This window comes from Pezoporus wallicus, unplaced genomic scaffold (assembly GCF_028554395.1).
Source record: "Pezoporus wallicus isolate ANWC-B61680 ecotype Strahan unplaced genomic scaffold, APGP_CSIRO_Pwel_v1 contig_7682, whole genome shotgun sequence".
NCBI lineage: Eukaryota > Metazoa > Chordata > Aves > Psittaciformes > Psittacidae > Pezoporus > Pezoporus wallicus.
This window is the reverse complement of record NW_026642022.1, coordinates 23,406-49,153: the sequence shown is the minus strand read 5'-3', so window position 1 is coordinate 49,153 and position 25,748 is coordinate 23,406. Positions and strand designations below refer to the sequence as shown.

General features: G+C 49.0%; 1 long non-coding RNA gene across 1 annotated transcript in view; it reads left to right on the top strand.

Annotated features, from left to right (window-relative positions):
• LOC130608559 (uncharacterized) overlaps positions 1 to 25,748 on the top strand; it is a 51,289-nt gene that overhangs the window by 24,769 nt on the left and 772 nt on the right. The window lies entirely within an intron of this gene.

Below are 25,748 nucleotides of genomic sequence, written 5' to 3'. Positions count from 1 at the left end.
CCATTTTCTTTGCCCCTCAAAAGAACATTAAATGTAACAATGTATTATAGTTCAGAGTTCCATTTTTAGACCATTTTGCCTGATCTTCCAAAGTATATAAAGGCCACCATTGGTTATAATATTTTACCAACATTTTCTTGTTTACCGAGCCCCCGGGAGACCCTCCCAGTTCTTTCCAATGTGCAAAATGCAACCTACTGGGTTTTTCTTCAGAATTCCCTTGCTTTGACCGGCTTCCATTTCAAGCAAGCTTTTACAAATCTCTATAGCCTCTCTCTCCCAGTGCTCTGCAAATGCACTTATAAAAATATGAGAGCACCTACACACAAGTTTTATGATATTCTCAGGGGGGTCAGTAAAATAATATTTCTGGGTTCTGCAGATCAACTCCTCTGCTGTTAGATAATAGTTTCAGTTACAGCAAAATTTACACTGTCCTAGTATCCACAGCAGGTTTTACTGTTGAAAAGTTATTATGCACCTGTATGTGAGGCTATAATTCTTTGAGTGTAAAGTCCAGGTCTCAAGAATAGGACTATAAATATTAGAGGTTATACTTTTCTTACGCAGCCAGTGGGGCACAGAGAGGGAACTCTTCTTAACACCCCCAATTAGCCACGGTTTACTTTTGTCTACTCCTCCCCCAGAATCTAAATCAGAAAAGAGAATACAAGACAGAACAAATACGCTTCGTCCGTCTCCGGCTGCTCTCCTCATGGATAACACGGAACCGTGGATCAGGACTCCGCACTTGCTTCACAGCTATGCCACGTCTCAGCCACACACAGAATTCTTGCACACAGGGATTCCATATACTCTCAAACAGTGGTTCTGCTTACCCTTCTCCTGCTTCCTACACAGTCATTAGCAGGTCCGTCCTTGTAAGCGGCGAGGAGAAGCAAAACAGGCCAACCCAATAGGGGGGATAAGCAAACTTCTACTTTATTTGTGACGCAGTTCACTTATATAGGCGTGGTATTTAGCCACGCCTCCTAGGCACAAGAGTATTGGTTAGATCCACACAGCTTCCTCCACATTCTCCTCCCACCTCCAGTTTCCGGTTACCCATGGGGGTTACCCCTTGCCTTGCTCCCACAGGCCTCTAAGGCTCCATGGCCTTGCTCATAGAGCCATTCTGCAACAATTCCCTCCTTTTTCTTTGTGCGAGCTAGACACTGTGGGTTATTCTGTTCACCTGTTTTATCACACAACTATAAGCAAGTCTAATAGCTACAATGATTAACCTAACAATGATACATAAGTGCAGTACTTCAAATAGCAGTGTTTTAAGTCAACCTGTAATGCCCCATGAGAACAACCATTTTGTTATCCCTAGGTCACTGCTCACTTGCAGTTGCTGGGTAAGCTGAGCCATGGTTTTCAGCTGTGCATGTATCGAATTAAAATGACCAGAAAGATTCATACAAAACATTCCATCAAACTCTTCACATCCATGTTTTTGTTCCAACAACAAAAGGTTCTGCAGTGTTGCATGTCTTAGAGAGTCAACATTTAAACAACAAATCAGAAATTGCCTTCGATGTAGTATTTGTCTGCTTAGCAACTCAGCAACCCAGTCTGCTTAGTTGAGCCAAGGCCCCGGCTGAAGCACTTACAGTAATTTGGCATATTATGATTGGATACATGTCTTGAAGACCCTTAGTGACTAACATATAATTGGTTAAACACAGGTGTGAGAACTCAACCTTGAAATCTTGCCAACAGTCCACAGTTCTCATTAACTTGGTGAATTCCAGCCTCTTATCTTCTTGCTTAAGCTTCTTCAGGCCTCTCATGGCCTTGCTGTATCTTTCAGGACTATTCAAAGTTTATGTACCAATTATGCATTCTCCCGTGAGAACACTGTCTCCACATCTCCCCCCTTTTGTTTTATCCAGTAACAAGTTGCTACTACAGCAAGGCACACACACATTTACATTAGCAGAGTAATTATTACAGGGTACAGCAGCATGTTGAAGATGCTGATGGTAGCGAGGGCCTAGCCAAAGAAATTTCTGCGGGGCGGGGCCCCCCCCCCCCCCCCCCCCCCCCCCCCCCCCCCCCCCCCCCCCCCCCCCCCCCCCCCCCCCCCCCCCCCCCCCCCCCCCCCCCCGCACACACACACACACACGCGTACCCGTGGAATTCTCCCCCCTCTTAATTTGTTCCATCACCTGCTTTATAACACTACCATTGTATTAAAATTTTTCTAGCTTTTGCCTTAGCATTTTCTAGCAGCTACTGCAAATTTCCATACTCTAACATCTCTTTTACAAGTGACAAATCTATACAATACAAGGTGTAGTTTCTTATTAGCAACTAGCTAGTAAATACAAGTGGTTTTATATACAAAATCACAACCTCTAATAATAGCTACGTTACAAGCACACATATTCAGGATGTTACTTTTCAGTTGCCCCCAAGTGATGTTTTGCAGTTATTCGTTCTTTCTCTTCCTCTATCTTGCCTCCCTTTAATTTTTTTTTTTTTTTTTTTTTTTTAGTCCCTGCAAAAGCTGTCCTGCTGGGCAGCAACTATAGCGGCCTGCCTGCTTCAGCAGCAACCATAAATACCCGCCGGCAACCGCACCTTTACGTTAACCGTTTCATGCCCGAAATGTTAAACAGCTACCCGTTGAAAGCTTTTACATGAACCCAACAACAAGAAAAACACACAGAACACCGTCTGCCCTCAGCACGCACATACAAACACACGCGTATGGGATCCCACAAGCACATGCCACACAACTACAATATTTGAAGCACAAAATCCAGACAATCATTACTCCCACTACAGTCCCACGTACAGAACGTGTCACAAGGACCCTGTGGAGACTAACAGCAAACCAGCTCCGAGAAGCATCATTGCAGTGCAAGGTGGCAGGCTCAACCTTAGCGGGCCTTCCCGCAGAGTCTCTGCCTCCCCCACATCGTATGAGGCTTGGGCTTTTATACTGACCAAAATGCACACTCATTCCGACACAGGTGGCCAGCCTGTGCTGGAAGAAGTGGCCAGCAGTATCTATAAGGGACTCCAAGGGTTGATAGAAACATGGACATACTTATATTTACCAACTTCTAATACATGAGTATCACAGAGAAACTGTATGGGCTCCCCCTGTCAATTGCAAGAAAAAATCATAACATATACAGCTTGAGTATAAGAGTATTTTAACCCATACGTGGTCACTGCTTGTTAGGCCTCCTTAACTGTTTTGAGATCAAGAGACCCTGTAAACCGGGTCTCCGCTAATCGAGGCCTGTAATCCAGGTCCCCGCTAATCGGGGCCCTGTATTCCGGGTCCCTGTAACCGGGGCCCTGTATTCCGGGTCCCCGGCAGCCGGGGCCCTTTAGTCCGTGGTCCCTGTTTGGGTGCCATTTGTAAGCGGCGAGGAGAAGCAGACAGGCCAACCCAATATGGGTGATAAGCAAACTTCTACTTTATTTGTGACGCAGTTCACTTATATAGGCGTGGTATTTAGCCACGCCTCCTAGGCACAACAGTATTGGTTAGATCCACACAGCTTCTTCCACATTCTCCTCCCGCCTCCGGTTTCCGGTTACCTGTGGGGACTACCCCTTGCCTTGCTCGCACAGACCGCTAAGGCTCCATGGCCTTGCTCTTGGAGCCATCTGCAGCAGAGAAACAGCGCCAGCTTTCTGTCCTGAGTCTTTGGCTACGGGAGCAGCGGGCAAACATTCATGCTCTATTCACTCTGCTGAAGGACAGCCGAGAGCATTCGCCACAGAGGTTGGATTCAAATGGACTTTACGGTGGAAAAGCGAGGAGTGACAGCAAAGCTCACTTTGTGCAGAAGAAGCCCAGCACCATCTTTCTGTCCTGCATCTTCGCCTGTGGGAGCAGAGACCAAACATTCGTGCTCCACTCATTCTGCTGCAAGAAAGCAGAGAGGGGGCACCATAGAGGTTGGACTCAAACTGTCTTTTAGGTGGAGACCGAGGAGTGACAGCAATGCTGGTGGCCTCTTTTGCAAAGCTCACTGTCCGTTGCAGAGGCCCAGCACCCGCTTTCTGTCCCGCGTCTTCGGCTGTGGGAGCAGAGGCCAAATATTCATGCTCTACTCACTCTGCTGCAGGACAGCAGAGAGCAGCTCCACAGAGGATGGATTCAAAGGGACATTTAGGTGGGAAAGTGAAGAGTGAAAGCAATGCGGGTGTCACCCTTGCAAACCTCATTGTCTTCAGAAGAGGCACAGCACCAGTGTTCTGTCCTCCTTCGTCAGCTGTGGCAGCAGAGGCCAAACGTTCATGCTCTACTCACTCTGCTGCAGGACAGCCGAAAGCATTCACCCCAGAGATTGGATTCAAATGGATTTTACAGTGGGAAAGCGAGGAGTGACAGCAATGCGAGTGTCCTGTGTTCAGCAGTAGGGGTCATTTTTCTCCTTCTTGGTAGCTGGTGCAGTGCAGTGTTTTGACTTTCGGCCTGGGAACAGAGCTGATAGCGATGTTTTGGTTTGGCCAAGGACTTTCTGAGCTTCATGCTCTGCCAGGGAGGAGGGGAAGCCAGGAGGAAGCAGAGACAGGACACCTGACCCAAGCTAGCCAAAGAGGTATTCCATACCACAGCACGTCATGCCCAGGATGTAACTGGGAGTGAGCCGGAAGGGCTGGTGGACTGCAGGGTTGGAGGAGGTATCGGTCGGTGCTTGGTCGGGTTGGGGGGGCGAGTTATTGGTTGGCTGGTGGTAAGGTGATGTATTCTATTCCCTTGCTATTTCCTTTATCATTATTATCATTGGTGATAGCAGTAGTGATTTCTGTTATACCTTAGTTACTCAACTGTTCTTATCTTAACCCGTAGGAGTTGCATTCTTTTTGATTCTCCTCTCTGTCCCTCCGGGAGTAGGGGGAGGGAAAGAAGGGGGGAAGTGAGTGAACGAGTTACGTGACTGGGTTTAAACCACAACATCGAGCGGCACCGTTGCAAAGCTCACTGTCTGCAGAAGAGGCCCAGCACCATATTTCTGTCCCGGCTCTTTGGCTGTAGGAGCACAGGCCAAACATTTGTGTTCTACTCGCTGTGCTGCAGGATGGCCAGGAGAGGACTATGTATATGTTTCATTCAATGGGACTTTTAGGTGGGAAAGGGAGGAGAGACAGCAATGCTCATGGCACCATTGCAAAGCTCACTGTCTGCATAAGAGGCCCAGCGCCAGCTTTCTCTTCTGCATCTTCGGCTGTGGGAGCAGAGGCCAAGCATTCGTGCTCTACACACTCTGCTGCTGGACGGCCCAGGCCTGGCGCTGCAGAGGTTGGATTCAAACGGATTTATAGGCTTGAAATCCGGGAACTACAGCAATGCAGGTGGCGCTGTTGCAAAGGTCACTATCTGCACAAGAGGCCCAGCAGAACCTTTCTGTCCTGGCTCTTTTGCTGTGGGAGCAGAGGGCAAACATTCGTGCTCTTCTCATTGTTCTTCTGGACGGCTGAGAGATGTCGCCACAGATGTTGGATTCAAATGGACTTCTAGATGTGAAAGCAGGAAACTACAGCAATGTGGGTGGCACTGCTGCAAAGCTCACTTTTGCAGAAGATGCTCAGCACGAGATTTCTGTCCTGGATCTTTCTCTGTGGGAGCAGAGGACGAACGTTCATGCTCTGTTCAGTGTGCTGCAGGACGGCCAGGAGACGGTGAAGTAGATGTTTAATTGAAATGGACTTTTAGTTAGGAAAAGGAGGAGCAACAGCAGTGTGGGTAGAACTGTTGCAAAGCTCACTGTCTGCAGAAGTGGCCCAGTGCCAGCTTTTTGACCTGGCTCTTCGACTGTGTGAACAGAGGCCAAACATTCGTGCTCTAATCATTCTATAGCTGGTCGGCCTAGAACTGGCGCTGCATAGGTTAGATTCAAATGGCCTTTGATGTGGGAAAAGTGGGGAACTACAGCAATGCGGGTGGTACTGTTGCAAAGCTCACTGTCTGCAGAAGAGGCGCAGCACCAGCTTTATGCCCTGACTGTTTGGCTGCAGGACTGTTTGGAAGACAAACATTCCTGCTCTACTCATTCTGTTGCTGGACGGCAGAGAGCTGGCGCCGCAGACGTTGGATTCAATGGACTTTGAGGTGGGAAAACAGGGAACTACAGAAATGCGTGTGGCACTGCTGCAAAGCTCACTGTCTGCAGCAGAAGCCCAGCACCAGCCCTCTGTTCTGCCTTTTCAGCTGTGGGAACAGAGGCCAAACATTCATGCTCTACTCACTCTGCTGCAGGACAGCCGTGATCAGGAAACTGGTGGTGGGAATCACCTGCACGGAGAGTGCTGTGCTTCAGTGTCAGCAACATGGCAATGTGCACTTCCTTTGTAATGTTAAGTCCATCCTACTACTGTGCCTCTTTGATCTTCTCTAGCTAGATCCAGGCGCAGTGGTCACAGACAGCAAAAGTCCAGCTAATGCGCGTTGAGCCAAGGAGGCAGAGCAGAAAGCTGCTGGTGGGACTAAGCAGCAACAAGGCACATCTGCAGCAGTGCCACCAGCATGTCAGTGCACTCAATCTTTCCTGCCTAAAAAGGTAGAAGCGAGTCACTCAAAGCGCCAACAAGCAGCTTCTGCTTCTCCAGTGCACAAGCCAGTAGAGAAAGCTGCTGCTGAACATTCTGCTGAAAGTTCCATGCCCTGCTCCCACAGTGGAGGTGGTAGGGCAGAAAGCTGGTGCTGGGAATCTTCTCCACAGAGTAAGGTGTGCTCTAGTATTATCAACATGGTAATGTGCACTAACTTTAAATGTTAAGAACATCTTTCTACCGTGCCTCTTTGATGTTCCCTCGACAGATCCAGGTGCAGTGCTCACAGACGGCAAACATCCATCTAATGGCTATAGAGCGAAAGAGACAGAACAGAAAGATGCTGCTGGGCCTAAGCAACAACCAGGCAGCTCTGAAGCAGTGTCATTAGCATGTCAAAGCACCCCAGCTTTCCTGCCTAAAATGGTACAAGCAAGTCTTTCAGCTGAAGGCTTCATGCCCCACTCCCACCGTGGAGGTGCCACTTCCAAAACCTGGTGCGGGGAATCACCAGCAAAGAGTGAGGAGTGCTCTGGAGTCAGGAATAAGGCATGTTGTCCTGGGTTCAGCAGTAGCAGTCATTTTTCTCCTTCTTGGTAGCTGGTACAGCGCTGTGTTTTGACTTTCGGCCTGGGAACAGAGGTGATAACAATGATGTTTTGGTTTGGCCAAGGACTTTGTGAGCCTCATGCTCTGCCAGGGAGGAGGGGAAGCCGGGAGGAAGCAGAGACAGGACTCCTGACCCAAAATGACCAAAGAGGTATTCCATACCACAGCACGTCATGCCCAGGATGTAACTGGGAGTTAGCCGGAAGGGCTGGTAGACTGCAGGGTTGGAGGAGGTATCGGTTCGTGGTTGGTCGGGTTGGGAGGGGGGGTGGAGTTATTGGTTGGCTGGTCATGAGGTGATGTACACTCTTCCCTTGTTATTTCCTTTATCATTATTATTATTGGTGATAGCAGTAGTGATTTGTGTTATACCTTAGTTACTAAACTGTTCTTATCTCAACCCGTGGGAGTTGCATTCTTTTCAATTCTCCTCTCCGTCCCTCCTGGAGTAGGGGGAGGGGAAGAAGGGGGAGAAGTGAGTGAACAAGCGTTCTGGCTATGTTTAAACCACCATAGTTCTTTTTGGAGCCCAACGTGGGGCATGAAGGGTTGAGATAAAGACAGATCTGACCGGATTAATAGTCACTCGTCACAATGCTGATTTATTGGCTCTCAGAGCTGTTACTCTTGATCTCACAGTTTCAGAATGTAGTACTGTCCTGGGTTCAGCAGTAGCAGTCCTGTTTCTCCTTTGTGGTAGCTGGTGCAGTGCTGTGTTTTGACTTCCAGCCTGGGAACAATGTTGGTGAAACCGATGTTTTCGGTTGTTGCTAAGTGATGTTTACCCTGACCAAGGACTTTGTGAGGCTCATGCTCTGCCAGGGAGGAGGGGAAGCTGTGAGGAAGCAGAGACAGGGCGCCTGACCCAGGCTAGCCAAGGAGGCATTCCATACCACAGCACGTCATGCCCGGGGTTGGGGGTAACTGGGAGTTACCAAGAAGGACACGGGCTTCTGGGTGGGACTCGTTTCTTGGCCGGTGGTATCGTATTCTCTTCCCTTGTTATTTTCTCTTATCACTGTTGTCGTTGGTAGTAGCGGTGGTGATTTGTTTTGTACATTGGTTGCTGGACAATTCTTGTCTCAATCCGTAGTAGTTGCACCCTTTCGATCCTCCTCCCCGTTCCTCTGGGAGCATGGAAGGAAAGAGCCCCAGTGGGGGGGGGGGGGGGGGGGGCTCGATTGTTGTCAGCCCAGCACAACTCACTGGGAGAGAGTGAACAAGTTGCCTGACTGGGTTTAAACCACGACACTACCACAGGCAAAGAGCCAGGACAGAAAGATTGTGCTGCACTTTTTCCGTTGAGGGAAAATTAGTGCTGGCATCTTCTACAGAAAGTGAAGGTCCCTCTGGATGGCATTCTTTCCCTCCAGCATATCAACCGAACCACACAGCTCGGTGTCATCCGCAAACAAGCTGAGGGCACACTCAATCCCCCTGTCCATGTCAGCAACAAAGGTGTTGAACAAGACCGGTCCCAACACGGATCCCTGAGGGGCACCACTCATTACTGGTCTCCAGCCGGACGTAGAGCCATTGATGACAACTCTTTGCTTGCGGCCATCAGGCAAGTTCTTTATCCACCGAGTGGTCCATCCATCAAATTGATGTCTCTCCAATTTAGAGACAAGGATGACATGTAGGACAGTGTCCAACACTATGCACAAAACCAGGAAGATAACAACAACTGCTCTACCCCTGTCCATCAATTCTGCAGCCCCATCATAGAAGGCAACCAAATTGGTGAGTCAGGATTTCCCTTTAGTGAAGCCATGCTGGCTGTCACCAAGAACCTTTTTGTTTTTTCATGTGCCTTAGCATGCCTTCCAGGAGAATCTGCTCCAAGATTTTGCCAGGCACAGAAGTGAGGCTGACTGGTCTGTAATTCCCTGGGTCATCCATTTTCCCCTTCTTGAAAATGGGGGTTATATTTCCCTTTTTCCAGTCATCGGGAGCTTCACCTGACTGCCATGATTTCTCAAATATGATGGCCAGTGGCTTCGCAACGTCATTCACCAGCTCCTTCAGGACCCGCGGATGGATCTCATCAGGACCCATGGACTTGTGCACGTTCACATTTTCAAGATGGTCTCGAACCAGTTCCTCTCCTACAGTGGGTGAAAGGTCTTCATTCTCACAGTCCCTGCGTCTGCCTTCCAAGACTTGGGTGGTGCGGTCAGAGCCTTTGCCAGTGAAGACCGAGGCAAAGAAGTCATTCAGAACCTCAGCCTTCTCCAAATCCTGTGCAGCCAGTTCTCCCGAGAGCTTCCTGAGGGGGCCTACGTTCTCCCTAGTCTGTTTTTTATTTGCTATGTACCTGTAGAATCCCTTCCTGTTATCCTTAATATCCCTAGCCAAGTTTAATTCTAACTGGGCCTTAGCTTTCCTAAGCTGGTCCCTAGCTTCCCGGACAACATCCCTGTACTCTTCCCATGCCACCTGTCCTTGTTTCCACCTTTTATAAGCATCTTTTTTTCATTTGAATTTTCCTCAGCAGCTCCTTGTCCATCCAAGGGGGTCTCCTGGCCCTCCTGCTGCACTTCCTTCTGGTTGGGATGCCACACTCCTGAGCTTGTAGCATGTGATCCTTGAATATCAGCCAAGAGTCTTGGGCCCCCTGCCCTCTGGGGCTGTATCCCGAACCTTACTAAGCAGGTCACTGAAGAGGCAAAGTCTGCTCTTTTGAAGTCCAGGGCAGTGAGCTTGCTGCACGCTCTTCTCACTGTCCTGAATCTCAAGATTCTGACCATCTCGTGATCGCTGTATCCAAGGTTGCCCTTAAGCAACAGGTTTAGTGGAATGAGAAGGCCTTCCCTGTTGGTGAGCACAAGGTCAAGCCCAGGGCAGTTTCTTGCTCGGCATCCTCTGTTACTTGCAGAAGGATATGTCTTACACACAATCAAGGAACCTCCTGGATCTTGTGCCTGCACCATCGTTCCAGCAGATTTCAGGGTGGTTGAAGTCCCCCATGAGAACAAGGGCCTTCCAATGAGGCTTTGATTCATGATCTGTCTGAGTGCTTCATGGCACCTGCTTCACCTGCTCTGGTTCTGTCTTGCATCAAGGAAGCTGTGCTCCAGTGTCAGCAATATGACAGCACCAAAAATTCCATTTGAATCCAACCTCTGCGGCACCCACTATCAGCTCTCCTATATCCGAATGCATATAGCACGAATGCTGGGCCTCTGTTCCCACAGCCGAAAAGCCAGGAGAGAAAGCTGGTGCTGGTCCTCTTCTGCAGGCAGTTAGCTTTGCAACGGTACCACCTGCATCGCTTTCACTCCTCTCTTTCTCACCTAAAAGTCCATTTGAATCCAACTTCTCTGGTGCCCTCTCCTGGCAGTCCTACAATACAGTTCGTAGAACACGAATGTTTGGCTTCTGCTCCCACAGCCGGAGAGCCAGGACAGAAAGCTGGTGCCGGGCCTCTTCTGCAGACAGTCAGCATAATGTGCCGCCTGCATTTCTGTCGCTCCTCGCTTTCTCACCTTAATGACCATCTGAATCCAACGTCTGCGGCAAGTGCTCTCAGCTGCCCTGCAGCAAAGTAGAGCACAAATGTTTGGCTTCTGCTCCCGTAGCTGAAGAGCCAAGACAGAAAGCTGGTGCTGGGCATGTTCTGCAGACAGTGAGCTTTGTAACGGTACCACCAGTATTTTTGTCGCTTTTTGCTTTCCCACCTAAAAATCCATTTGAATCCAACATCTTCTGAGCCTTCTCTTGGCTGTCATTCAGCAGAGCATGTAGAGCGCAGATGTTTGGCCTCTGCTAACCCAGGCGAAGTGCCATGAGAGAAAGATGATGCTAGGGCTCTTCTGAAGACAGAGAAATTTGCAATGGTGCCAATCGCATTGCTGTCTATCCACACTTTCCCAACTAAAAGTCCATTTGAATCCAACTGCTGTGGCACGCGCTCTCGCCTGTCCTTCAGCAGAGTGAGTAGAGCGCAAATATTTGGCCTCTTCTCTGACAGCTGAATACCCATGACAAAAGCCAATGCTGGACCTTCTCCGCAGACAGAGAGCTTTGAAAGTGTGCCAGTGACATTGCAGTCTCTCCTCTTTCCCACCTTACAGTCCATTTGAATCCAACATCTGCCGCGCCCACTCTCGGCTGTCCTTCAGCAAAGTGAGTAGAGGGCAAATGTTTGGCCTTTGCTCCCACAGCCGAAGGGTCAGGACAGAAATCCGGTACGGGGTCTCTTCTGCAGACAGTGAGCTTTGCAAAGGTGCCATCCGAATTGCTGTAGCTCCTTGGTTTCCCACGTAAAAGTCCATTTGAATTAAAACAATGTGGTGTCCCCTCTCGCCTGCCCAGCAGCAGAATGAAAAGAGCACCAAGGTTTGGCATCTGCTCCCACAGCTGAAGAGCCAGGACAGAAAGCTGGTGCTGGGCGTCTTCTGCAGACAGTGAGCATTGCAACAGGGTAACAGGGTATAGTTCCCTGCTTTCCCATCTAAACGTCCATTAAATGCAACATCTGTGGAGCCAGTTCTAGGCCATCCAGCAGTAGAGTGAGTAGTGCACTAATGTTTGGCCTCTGCTTCTACAGCTGAAGAGTCAGAACAGAAAGATGGTGCTGCTCCTCTTCTGCAGCCAGTGAGATTTTCAACTGTGCCACCCGCATTGCTGTCGATCCTCCCTTTCCCACCTAAAAGTCCATTTCAATTAAACATCTACAGCATTCTCTCCTGGCCGTCCTGCAGCACAATGAGAAGAGCACAAATGTTTGGCCTCTGCTCCCACATCCAAAGAGCAAGGAGAGAAAGCTGGTGCTGGACCTCTTCTACAGACAGTGAGATTTGCAACATTGCCACACACATTGCTGTCGGTCTTCTCTTTCCCACCTAAAAGTCCATTTGAATCCAACCTCTGCATCGCCAGTTCTAGGCCTTCCAGCTATAGAGGAAAAAGAGCACGAATGTTTGGCTTCTACTCCCACAGCCAAAGAGCCAGGACAGAATGGTGGTACTGGGCCTCTTTTGCAGACAGTGAGCTTTTCAACAGTTTCACCCAATTTGCTGTCGCTCCTCCTTTTCGTATGTAAAAGTCCATTTGAATTAAACATCTATGGCGCCCTCTCCTGGCCGTCCTGCAGCAGAGTGTGTAGAGCATGAATTTTGGCCCCTGCTCCCACACCTGAAGAGCAAGGAAAGAAAGCTGGTGCTGGGCCTATTCTGCACACAGTGAGCTTTGCAACAGTGCCAACTGCATTGATGCAGTTCCCTGCTGTCTCAAAGTCCATTTGAATCCAACCTCTGCGGCGCTAGCTCTCGGACGTTCAACCGCAGAGGGAGTAGAGCAAGAATGTTTGGCCTCTGGTAGCACAGCCAAACAGCCAGGACAGAAAGCTGGTGCTGGGCTTCTTCTGCAGATAGTGAGCTTTGCAAGGGTGCCACCCACATTGCTGTAGTTCCCCGCTTTCCCACCTAAAATCCAACCTCTGCGGCATCAGATCCTGGCCTTCCAGCAGCAGAGTGAGTAGAGCACATATGTTTTGCCTCTGCTCCCATAGCCGAAGAGCCAGGTCAGAAAGCTGGTGCTAGGCCTCTTTTGCAGGCAGTGAGCTTTTCAGTGGTGCCACCCACATTGCTATCGCTCCTCGCTTTCCCACCTACAAGTCAATTTGAATCCAACTTCTGCGGTGCCGTCTCTTGGCTTTGCTGAAGCACAGTGAGTAGATCATGAATGTTTGGCTTCTGCTCACTCAGCCAAGGAGCCAGAACAGAAAGTTGGTGCTGGCCATTTTCTGTAGACAGTGAGCTTTGAAACAGTGCCACCCGCATTGCTGTTGGTCTATGCTTTCCCACCTAAAAGTCCAATTTTGTTCAGCTTCTCTGGTGCCCTCTCCTGTCCGTCCTGCAGCACAGTGAGTAGAGCACAAATGTTTGGCCTCTGCTCCCACAGCCGAAGAGACAGGACAGAAAGCTGGTGCTAGGCATTTTCTGCAGACTGAGCTTTGCAACAGTGCCACCCGCATTGCTGTCGGTATTTGCTTTCCCACCTAAAAGTCCAACTGTATGCAACTTTTCTGGTGCCCTCTCCTGGCCGTCCTGCAGCACAGTGAGTCGAGCAGGAACGTTTGGCCTCTGCTCCCAAAGCCAAACAGCCACAACAGAAAGCTTGTGCTGGGCCTCTTCAGCCGATAGTGAGCTTAGCAATGGTGATACCCACATTGCTGTAGTTCCCCGCTTTCATGCCTAAAAGTCCATTTGAATCCAACCTCTGCAGTGCCTGTTCTAGGACTTCCAGCCATAGAGGGAAAAGAGCATGTATGTTTGGCCTCTGCTCCCATGGCAAAAGAGCCAGGACAGAAAGCTTGTGCTGGGCCTCTTCTGCAGATAGTGAGCTTTGCAATGGTTCCACCATCATTGCTGTCACTCCTCATTTTCCCACCTAAAAGTCAATTTGAATCCAACCTCTGTGGCATCAGATCTCGGCCTTCCAGCAGCAGAGTGAGTAGAGCACGTATGTTTGGCCTCCGCTCCCATAGCCGAAAAGCCAGGTCAGAAAGCTGGTGCTGGGCCTCTTTTGCAGACAGTGAGCTTTGCAATAGTGCCACCCACATCGCTGTCGCTACTCGCTTTCCCACCTAAAAGTCAATTTGAATCCAACCTCTGCGGTGCCGGCTCTCGGCTTTTCTGCAGCACAGTGAGTAGAGCATGAATGTTTGTCTTCTGCTCACTCAGCCAAGGAGCCAGAACAGAAAGTTGGTGCTGGCCATTTTCTGTAGACAGTGAGCTTTGAAACAGTGCCACCCGCATTGCTGTTGGTCTATGCTTTCCCACCTAAAAGTCCAATTTTGTTCAGCATCTCTGGTGCCCTCTCCTGTCCTTCCTGCAGCACAGTGAGTAGAGCACGAATGTTTGGCCTCTGCTCCCACAGCCAAAGAGCCAGGACAGAAAGCTTTTGCTGGACCTCTTCTGCAAGCAGTGAGCTTTGCAACAGTGCCACCCGCATAGCTGTAGTTCCCAGCTTTCCCACCTAGAAGCCCATTTGAATCTAACCTCTGCAGTGCCGGTTCTAGGACTTCCAGCTATAGAGGGAAAAGAGCACGTGTGTTTGGCCTCTGCTCCCACAGACAAGGAGCCGGGACAGAAAGCTGGTGCTGGGACTCTTATGCAGACCGTGAGCTTTGCAATTGTTCCACCCTCATTGCTATCGCTCCTCGTTTTCGTGCCTAAAAGTCCATTTGAATTAAATATCTATGGCGTTATCTCCTGGCCATCCTGGAGCACAGTGAGTAGAGCACAGTGTTTAGCCTCTGCTCTCACATCCGAAGAGCCAGGACAGAAAGCTGGTGCTGGGCCTCTTCTGCAGAAAAGTGAGCATTGCAAAGGAGCCACCGGCATTGCTGTGGCTCCCTGCTTTCCACGTAAAACTCCATTTGAGTCCATCCTCTGTGGCAAACGCTCTCAGCTGCCGTGCAGTAGAGCGAGGAAAGCATGAATGTTTGGCCTCTGCTCACACAGCCGAAAACGCAGAAGGGAAAGATGGTGCTGGGCCTCTGCTGCAGACAGTGAGCTTTGCAATGGTGCCACCCGCATTGCTGTCTCTCCTTGCATTCTACCTAATAGTCCATTTGAGTCCAACCTCTGCTGTGCCCGCTGTCTGCTGTCCTGCAGCAGAGTGAGTAGAGCACGAATGTTTGACCTCTGCTGCCACAGCCGTGGAGACAGGGCAGAAAGCTGGTGATGGGCATCTTCTGAAGACAGTGAGCTTTTCAATGGTGCCCTCTGAATTGCTGACACTCCTTGCTTTCCCACGTAAAAGTCCGTCTGAGTTCTACATCTGCAGCACCTGCTCTCTGCTGTCCAGCAGCTTAGGCCCACCAGCAGCTTTCTGCTCTAGCTCTTGGGCTCAATACACATTAGTTGGACGTTTGCATTCTGTGAGTCTTGCACGTAGGTCTGGCGAGGGACCATCAAAGAGGCACTGTAGGAAGATGGACTTAACACTAGAAAATTAATGCACCTTGCCACGTTGCTGATACTGGAGCACAGCTTACTTTGTGCAGGTGATGTCCAGCACAAGCTTTATGCCCTGCCATCTCCACGGCGGGAGAAAGGGATGGAGGCTTCAGCTGAATGTCCAGCAGCAGCTTTCTGGTCTTGCTCGTGCTCAGGAGAACCTGAAGCTTTATGTTCCCACTTTGAGAGACTTGCATCTACTGCTTAAAGCAGGAAAGCTGGGGTACTTGGACATGCTAGAGTCACAGCTGAAAGCCCCCTGGTTGCTGCTTAGTCCCACCAGCAGGTTTCTGCTCAGGCTCTTTGGATCTATAGGCATTACCTGGATGTTTGCAGTGTGTGAGCACTGCGCCTGGACCTGCAAGGAATATCAAAGATGCACTGGAGGAAGATGGACTTAATGTTATAAAGGTAGTGCACATTGCTGTGTTGCTTACAATGGAGCACAGCTCAATCTGTGAAGGTGATATCCAGCAAAAATTTTATGCAGAGCCACCTCCACTGTCTCAGCAGGGCATGGAGCCTTCAGCTGAATGCTCCCAGCAGCTTTCTTCTCTGTCTCATCTTCTGGAGAAGCAGAAGCTGTATGTTCTTAGTTTGAGATTCTTGCTTCTACCATTTTTGGCAGGAAAGCAGGGCTTTTTTGACATGCTAGTGACCCTGCTCCTGAACTCCCTGCTTATTCCCAGCAGCAACTTTCTGCTCTGGCTCTTTGGATCTATGCACGTTAGCTGGAGGTTTCCACTCTGTGAGCAATGTGTCTGGATCTGGCAAGGGAACATCAAAGAAGCACGGTAGGAAGATGGACTTAATATTACAATGAAAATGCACATTGTCATGCTGCTGACACTGGAGCACAGCTTACTCTGGGCAGGTGAGTCCCATCACCATCTTTCTGCCCTGACACCTCCCCGGTTGGAGCAGGGGTTTGAGCCTTCATGTTAATGACCAACAGCAGCTTTCTGTTCTGTCTCCTGATCTGTCTTAACAGAAGCTCTATGTTTTCACTTTGAAAGACTTGCTTTGACCGTTTTAGGCAGGAAAGCTGAGGCTGTTTTACATGCTGGTGACAGTGCTGCTGAGATCCCTGGTTGCTGCTTAGGCCCAGCAACAGCTTTCTGCTCTGGCTCTTTGGATCTATACACATTAGCTGTAGTTTTGCACTCTCTTAGCGTTGCCCTTGGATTTGGGGAGGGAACATAAAAGAGGCACTGTAGGAAGATGACTTAACATCACAAAGGTAGTTGTCCTGGGTTCAGCAGTAGCAGTCATGTTTTTCCTTTGTGTTAGCTGGTGCAGTGCTGTGTTTTGACTTCTAGCTTGAGAACAGTGTTGGTGAAGCCGATGTTGTCGGTTGTTGCTAAGTGATGTTTACCCTGACCAAGGACTCTGTGAGGCTCATGCTCTGCCAGGGAGGAGGGGAGGCTGTGAGGAAGCAGAGACGGGGCGCCTGACCCGGGCTAGCCGGGGAGGTATTCCATACCACAGCACGTCATGCCCGGGGTGGGGGGTAACTGGGAGTTACCCGGAAGGACAGGGGCTTCCGGGTGGAACTCGTTTTCTTGGCCGGTGGTATCGTATTCTCTTCCCTTGTTATTTTCCCTTATCACTGTTTTAGCTGATAGTAGCGGTGGTGATTTGTTGCTGGACTGTTCTTGTCTCAACCCGTAGGAGTTGCACTCTCTCGATCCTCCTCCCCGTTCCTCCGGGAGCGGGGAAGGGGAGAGCCCCGGTGCAGGGGGGGGGAGACGGACACGGACCTTGATTGTTGTCAGCTAGGCACCACTCACTGGGAGTGAGTGAACAAGTTACCTGACTGGGTTTAAACCACGACAGTAGTGCACATTGCCTTGTGGCTGACACTAGAGCAGAGCTCAGTCTCTGCAGGTGATTCCCAGCAAGAGCTTTCTGCACTGCCACCTCCACTGTGGGAGCAAGGCATGGAGCCTTCAGCTGGATGCCCCCAGCAGCTTTCTGTTCCGGCTTGTGCTCTGGAGAACCTGTATTTTCGCACATTGAGACGCTTGCTTTTACCGTATTTGGTAGGAAAGCTGGGGTGCTTTGACATGCTGGTGACACTGCTGCTGAGCCCTCTGGTTTCTGTTTAGGCCCACCAGAATCTTTCTGCTTTGGCTTTTTGACTCAATACGCATTAGCTGGACGTTTGAAGTCTGTGAGCAGTGCGCCTCCATTGGAGGAGAGTACATCAAAGAGGCATGGTAGGAGATGGACGTAACTTTACAAAGGTAGTGCATATTGTTATGTTGCTGATACTGGAACACAGCTTACTTTGTGCTGGTGATTCCCATCACAAGGTTTTTGATGTGCCCCCTCCACGGTAGGAGCATTGCATGGAGCCTTCAGGTGAATGACAAGTAGCAGCTTTCTGCTCTGGTTCCTGATCAAGATAAGCAGAAGACTTATGTTTGCACTTTGAGACACTTGATTCTACAGTTTTAGGAAGGAAAGATGGGGTGCTTTGACATGCTCGTGACACTGCTGCTGAGATCCCTGGGTGCTGCTTAGGCCCAGCTGTAGCTTTCTGCTCTGGCTCTTTGGGTCAATACGCTTTAGCTGGACGTTTGCAGCCTGTGAGCACTGCGCCTGGATCTGGCAAGAGAACATCAAAGAGGCACGGTAGGAAGGTGGACTTAACATTACAAAGGTAGTGCACATGTCTGGTGGTTTAAACCCAGCCAGACAGCTTGCTCACTCACTTCTCCCCCTTCTTGCCCTCCCCCTACTCCCGGAGGGACGGAGAGGAGAATCAAAAAGAATGCAACTCCCACGGGTTGAGATAAGAACAGTTTAGTAAGTAAGGTATAACACAAATCACTACTGCTATCACCAAAAATAATACTAATAAAGGAAATAACAAGGGAAGAAAGTACATCACCTCACCACCAGCCAACCGATAACGCACACCCCCCCTCCAGCCCAACCAAGCACCGACCGATACCTCCTCCAACCCTGCAGTCTCCCAGCCCTTCCGGGTAACTCCCAGTTACCTCCTGGGCATGACGTGCTGTGGAATGGAGTACCTCTTTGGTCAGTTTGGGTCAGGAGTCCTGTCTCTGCTTCCTCCCGGCTTCCCCTCCTCCCTGGTAGAGCATGAGGCTCACAAAGTCCTTGGCCAAACCAAAACATCATTGTTATCACCTCTGTTCCCAGGCTGAAAGTCAAAACACAGCACTGCGCCAGCTACCAAGAAGGAGAAAAATGACTGCTACTGCTGAACCCAGGACAACATGCCATATCACAGTATCACAGTATCACAGTATGCTAGAGATTGGAAGGGACCTCGAAAGTTCATCTAGTCCAATCCCCCTGCTGGAGCAGGAACACCTAGATAATGTTACACAGGAATGTGTCCAGGCGGGTTTTGAATGTCTCCAGGGAAGGAGTCTCCACAACCTCCCTGGGCATCCTGTTCCAGTGTTCCGTCACCCTCACTGAGAAGTTTCTTCTCAAGTTTAAGTGGAACCTCTTGTGTTCCTATCATTGTTTGCCACTGAGTAGAGCCTGGCTCCATCCTCGTGACACTCCCCCTTTATATATTTTTAGACACTTATAAGGTCACCCCTCAGTCTCCTCTTCTCCAAACTATAGAGACCCAGCTCCCTCAGTCTTTCCTCATAAGGGAGATGCTCCACTCCCTTAATCATCTTCGTTGCCCTGCACTGGACTCTCTCCAGCAGCTCCCTGTCCTTCTTGAACTGAGGGGCCCAGAACTGGACACAATATTCCAGATGCGGTCTCACCAGGGCAGAGTAGAGGGGAAGGAGGACCTCTCTCGACCTACTAACCACCCCCCTTCTAATACACCCCAGGATGCCATTGGCCTTCTTGGCCACAAGGGCACAGTGTAGGCTCATGGTCATCCTGTCGTCCACTAGGACCCCCAGGTCCCTCTCCCCTACACTGCTCTCTAACAAGTCGTTCCCCAACCTATACTGGAACCTGGGGTTGTTCCTGCCCAGATGCAGGACTCTACACTTTCCCTTGTTGTATTTCATCAAGTTATTCCCTGACCAACTCTCCAGCCTGTCCAGGTCTCGCTGGATGGCAGCACAGCCTTCTGGCGTGTCAGCCACTCCTCCCAGCTTAGTGTCATCAGCAAACTTGCTGATAGTACACTCAATTCCCTCATCTAAATCGTTGATGAATATATTAAATAATACCGGTCTCAGTACTGACCCTTGAGGCACTCCACTAGTTACAGGCCTCCAACTAGACTCAGCCCCATAGACTACAACTCTCTGGCTTCTCTCCTTCAGCCAGTTCGCAGTCCACCTCACTACTTGATCATCCAGTCCACACTTCCTCAATTTAGCTGTGAGGATGCTGTGGGAGACTGTGTCAAATGCTTTGCTGAAGTCAAGGTAGACCACATCCACCGCTCTGCCGTCATCCATCCACCGTGTTATTTCCTCATAAAAGGCTAAGAGATTGGTCAAACATGATTTCCCCTTGGTGAAGCCATGTTGACTGCCCCTCATAACCCTCTTATCCTTGATATGCCTTAAGATGGCACCAAGGATAAGGTGTTCCATCACTTTCCCAGGGATGGAGGTGAGGCTGACCGGTCTATAGTTACCTGGGTCCTCCTTCTTGCCCTTTTTGAAGACTGGAGTGACATTTGCTTTCCTCCAGTCCTCAGGCACCTCTCCCATTCCCAAGACTTGGTTTTCCTGACCCTGGAGCACACCTTACTCTGTGCTGGTGATTCCCCGCACCAGGTTTTGGAAGTGGCACCTCCATGGTGGGAGCGGGACATGGAGCCTTCAGCTGAAAGACTTGCTTGTACCATTTTAGGCCGGAAAGCTGGGGTGCTTTGACATGCTAATGACACTGCTTCAGAGCTGCCTGGTTGTTGCTTAGGCCCAGCAGCATCTTTCTGGTCTGTCTCTTTGAATGTTTGGCCTCTGCTCCAACAACCGAAAAGCCAGGACAGAAAGCTGTTTCTGGGCCTCCTCTGCACAGTGAGCTTTGCAATGTTGCCACCAGCATTGCAGGAGGTGCTTGGTCATTCTGGCCATACCAGAGACGAAGGGAAGAGAATACAATAACACCCGCCGATAAATGAATCTGACCCAGAAGACCCCGTGTCCTTCCGTGTAACTCCCAGTTACCCCCCCTGGGCATGACGTGCTGTGGTATGGAATACCTCTTTGGCTAGCCTGGGTCAGGTGTCCTGTCTCTTCTTCCTCCTGGCTTCCCCTCCTCCCTGGCAGAGCATGAGCCTCACAAAGTCCTTGGTCAGGGTAAACATCACTTAGGAACAACCGAAAACATTGGTACCACCAGCACAGTATCAAAACACAGCGCTGCACCAGCTGCCCAGAATGAGAAAAATTGACTGCTACTGCTAAACCCAGGACAGTATCCACCCCTTATTCCATAAAATTCACCTCATGCTCAGATTCCACATTTTCAATATACCATCACTCTCCCACATATATACATCAATATATACACACAGACCAAGAGAAAGAGATCATTTTCTTAGTGCGTGGACCAATCCCTATAATGCTGCCGAGTCCATTCAGACCATGATGTCAGGTTCCATCTCTTGTAACAATCTTTCAGGGCAGGAAAGGCTGTGCACACCCAATTGAGTATATCATGAACCCTTGTCCTCTCCTGCCACAGATGAAGAGCCAGGACAGAAAGATGCTTCTGGGCCTCTTATGCAGATATTGAGCTTTGTACATGTTCCCCCCGCATTGCTGCTTCTCCTCGCTTTCCCATCTAAAAGTCAAATTGTGTGCAACCTCTCTGGTGCCTTCTCCTGGCCGTCCTGCAGCTGAGTGAGTAGAGTACGAACGTTTGGCGTCTGCTCACACAGCCGAAGAGCCAGGACAGAAAGCTTATGCTTGTGCTTCCACCTCCAGTGTGTCAGCAGGGCATGGAGCCTTCAGCTGAATGGCAAGCAGCAGCTTTCTGCTCTGGCTCGTGCTCTGGAATATCAGAACATATATGTTCTCACGCTGAAACACTTACTTCTGTCATTTAAGGCAGGATAGCTGGGGAGCTTTGACATGCCTGTGACACTGCTACTGAGATCCCTGGTTTCCGCTGAGTTCCAACAGCAGCTTTCTGCCCTGGCTCCTTGGCTCTGTAAGCATTATCTGGACGCTTGCAACAGTGTCAGAACTGTGCCTGGATCTGGCAAGGGAACATCAAAGAGGCACGGTAGTAAGACGGCCTCAACATTACAAAGGTAGTGCACATTGCAATCTTGCTGACACTGGAGCTCAGCTCAATATGTGCAGCGGATTTCCAGCATAAAATTTCTGCATTGAAACCACCACATTGGGAGTAGTGGATGCAGTCTTCAGCGGTATGTCCAGCAGCTCTTCCACACCTGAAGAGCCAGAACAGAAAGCTGGCGCTGTTTCTCTGCTGCAGACAGTGACATTGTGTGTGATTTTTCTGTAGCTCTCTCCTGGCCCTCCTCCAGCAGAATGACTAGAGCATGAATATTAGGCCTCTGCTCCAATAACTGACAAGCCAGGACAGAAAGCTGGTGTTTGGCCTCTTCAGTAGACTTTGAGCTTTGGAACGGTGCCACCCACATTAGTTTTGCTACTCATTTTCCCACCTAAAAGTTTAATTGTGTGCTACTTACTTGTGACCTCTCATGACAGTACAGCTATAGAGTGAGACAAGGGGTGCACAAAATCGCAGAATGGAGTATAGAAACCTATAGAATTAGTTTTAAGTAATGTTAAGTTTGATGGCTCTGTAACAGTAGCAATGGAAAATTACTGAGGTGCATGATACATAGAGAAAAAAAAATAGAGTACAGCTAGAGAACATACTGAGAATTCTCACAAGCTAAGCTGTAATAGTTGACATAGTTGTAAGAAAAACAGTCTAGAAGAACAGGACACAGGGATAAGGAGTATATGTGAACTGCAGGTGTCCAGGATGGGCTACAGTTAAACTAACTGATAAGTAGGAGGATAGGAGGATTATTATGTCTCTGGTGCGAATGAACCAATTAAACTGATATGAGCATCTACTGTGTGTGCTCCAAAGGCTGCCAGAAGTGATGAAGATTGTTGGAAGAAGTAATCGACCCTCAGAGACCACCACCACAATTCTGTACGCATGCGAGGAACTCTCTGAAAAATGATGCAATCCATACATAGCCTCATGAATATATATGTATGCACAGTGGCTATAAAAGGACGGCTTCTGTGGCAATTGAGAGACACACGTTAGGAGGAGCTATCCCCTGTGTCTCCCAGCACCACAATAAATACCTGCTTGTCAGCTTGAAAACTTTGTTGGCGAGTTTGTTCCTGGAGTTTTCTCCGAATCAATTTGGCTACCCAGATGGGACCCTCTCTGCTCGACTTCAGGTCCCGCTGAGGACAGGGCTCCCTAGGGCCCTCAGGAATTTTTCCTGGAGGGACCCCTCGACTCATTCGGATCACTGTGGGAGCAGACAAGGACCATCTCAAAAAAGATATTCTTCTATATAGTCTGTAAGGTGCAGGGGGCATCTTGCATAAAGACTGAATTGGCAATTGCGTTAGTTTGGTAAGCGTACACAAGGTTTGGAAGCCTTCTGTAAATCCGTGTGGTATACACCCACAAGAAGTAGGGGGCATCTTGTGGTTTGGGTCCTGCAAGACGCAGTGGGCGCCTTGTAGAAAAGGTTTTGGATTTTACTGGTATACAGCCACAAGACAGGGGGCTTCTTGTAGTTTGGGTTCTGAAAGATGCAGGGGGTGCCTTGTGCAAATGGTTTTGGATCTTGTCGGTCTTTGATTTATTTTGTGGCTTGTTAGTGGGTTGCAGCCAACAGCGGAGCTAAAGGTTCTTCTTGGTGGCAAACACAGAGGCCAACCCAGTCTTGCCCTTGACTGTGGTAGCAGGCATTTTGTCAGCCTCAGTCCTTGCACCTTGTTGTCAATGCACAGTTTCACCTGCTTCATCCAGTAACAAGTCGCTACTACAGCAAGGCACACACAAGTTTACATTAGCAGAGTAACTATTACAGGGTGCAGCAGCATGTTGAAGATGCTGATGGTAGCGAGGGACTAGCCAAAGACATTTCTTACCAGTGGAATTCTCCCACCCACTTAATTTGTTCCATCACCTGCTTTATAACACTACCATTGTATTAGAGTCTTTCCAGCTTTTGCCTTAGCATTTTCTAGCAGCTACTGCAAATTTCCATACTCTAACATCTCTTTTACAAGTGACAAATCTATACAATACAAGGTGTAGTTCCTCATTAGCAACTGGCTAGTAAATACAGGTGGCTTTATATGCAAAATCACAGCCTCTAATAACAGCTACTTTACAAGCACACATATTCAGGATGTTACTTTTCAGTTGTCCCCAAGTGATGTTTTGCAATCATTCATTTTTCTCTTCCTCTATCTCATTCTGCTTGGGGTATTCACGGTCAGCTCCTGTAGCTGAGGCATCAGGTTTTTCCATTCGTCTGTCCAGCTCATGGCAAGGCTTGACAAACTTTGCAGGCAGTCGCCATGGACCTGTAGGCAGGAGGACACAAATATACTCCCTCCTCCAGGTTATCAGCTCTTGAGAAGCAGACAGGTTAAACTGCACGTTGTTAACAGTCACGGAGTTTGCTGCATCATTGCCTCTGTTTTTTTTTTTCAAAAAGTCGCTCACCCTGATTTGCACAGCTACAAACACCGGCCTGCTCGGCAGCAGCTATAAAAGCCTGCCTGCTCCGCAGCAGCCTCAGCTGCCTGCCTTGCTCCAGCAGCAACCATAAATACCTGCCGGCAACCGCACTTTTGCATTAACCCTTTCTTGCCCGAAATGTTAAACTGCTGCCGGTTAATAGCTTTTACATGAACCCAACAACAAAAAATACACAGAACACCGTCTGTGTACACACACACACTAGTATGGGATCCCACAAGCACACGCCACACAACTACAATATTTGAAGCACAAAATCCAGACAATCATTACTCCCACTACAGTCACCGGTACAGACCGTGGCACAAGGACCCTGTGGAGACTAACAGGAAACCAGCTCCGAGAAGCATCATTGCAGTGCGAGGTGGCAGGCTCATCCTTAGCGGGCATCCCTGCAGAGGCTCTGCCTCCCCCACATCGCATGAGGCTTGGGCTTTTACACTGACCAAAATGCACACTAATTCCGACACAGGTGGCCAGCCTATGTTGGAAGAAGTGGCCAGCAATATCTATAAAGGTCTCCAAAGGTCGATAGAAACCTGGACATACTTATATTTACCAACTTCCAGTACATGAGTATCACAGATACCCCTGATATATAAAAGAGACCTTCCCACCACCAGAAAATCACACAATACGTCTGTATCCCACGCTGGTCTCGCTTCCCTGGAGGTTCGGAGGGGGGGTGGGGGTGCTTTTTCTGTTTTTTTTTTGTTTGTTTGTGTTTTTACTTTAACTTAAAAAAAGGTGGCTCCCTTCACTTTAAGAAAGGGTGAAAACATCCATAAAACAGATGTCCTGAGCTCAAATTTAAATTCGTTCAATCACTGACAACGGGGGTGTCCTGGAGCGGTGCTGACTCTTTCCAGGGTTTCACCCATCGAGCTGGCACCCACTACAAACCGGAATCTGTAATTTACACACATATAACCTCAACTTGTTAGTTTTACTTCCACAGGACCTTTCCAAATGCCGGTTTCCAAATCCTTGTACTGGACCAGAATACCCGGAGTTTTAGTCATATAACCTGAACCTAATGCCTGACCATGTATTATAGCAGGGGAGTCATTAAAGTCTCCTGTCAATAGCACAAAAAAATCATAACATATACAGCTTGAGTATAAGAGGATTTTAACCCATATGTGGTCACCGCTTGTCAGGCCGCCTTAACTATTTTGAGATCAAAAGCTTCCCACTCTTTAGCCCCCTGCTGTGTAGTAAACACAGGATATGCAGAGAGGCCCATTGCAGAAAATTCACCTGTAATAATCACATCTTTGATTAACCTGTGCCAACAGTGCGCAGGATTTGTGCCCCCCGATAACTCTCCCACCCGTTCCCCCTGTTTGCCTTCTTTAAGGAAGGGGTTTTGCAGAGGATAAGGTGGAGGCACCAACAGAGATGGCTCAATCCGAGACTAGAGGGCATCAAGCTTTTTCATCAATTGTTGCAGCTGAGCATCTCCAAGGCCAGTGAGTAGTTGCTGATGAGCTGAGCAGACGGACCCGGGAGAAGAAGAGTCAGAGTCTGGAAGCAGAGGGTATAAATATGTACTGTAAAGGACATCAACAAGGTGACTGATCAGGACACTGGAAATAATTTGGCTGATTTTGAAGCCAAACGAATAGATGAACAATCCCAAACCATGTTCTTAATCCCTGACGGCAAAGTAACAATTGAAAAATCTAAACCTAGGTATTCAAAAGAAGATAGAAAATTGGTTGAGGATCTAAAGAGACAGGAAAATAAAGAGGGTTGGGCTCAAATACCTGATGGGCGAATTGTAATCCCCTATAACCAACTCTGGAAGTTAGTTCCCGAAGAACATATAATAAAACTCATTGGGGTAGAAACTCTTTGCACAAATATTTAGACAGACAAAGTGTAGCAAGGAATCTATACACCACAGTTCAATAAGTGACAAAACAAGGACAGGTATGTCTTAAGAAT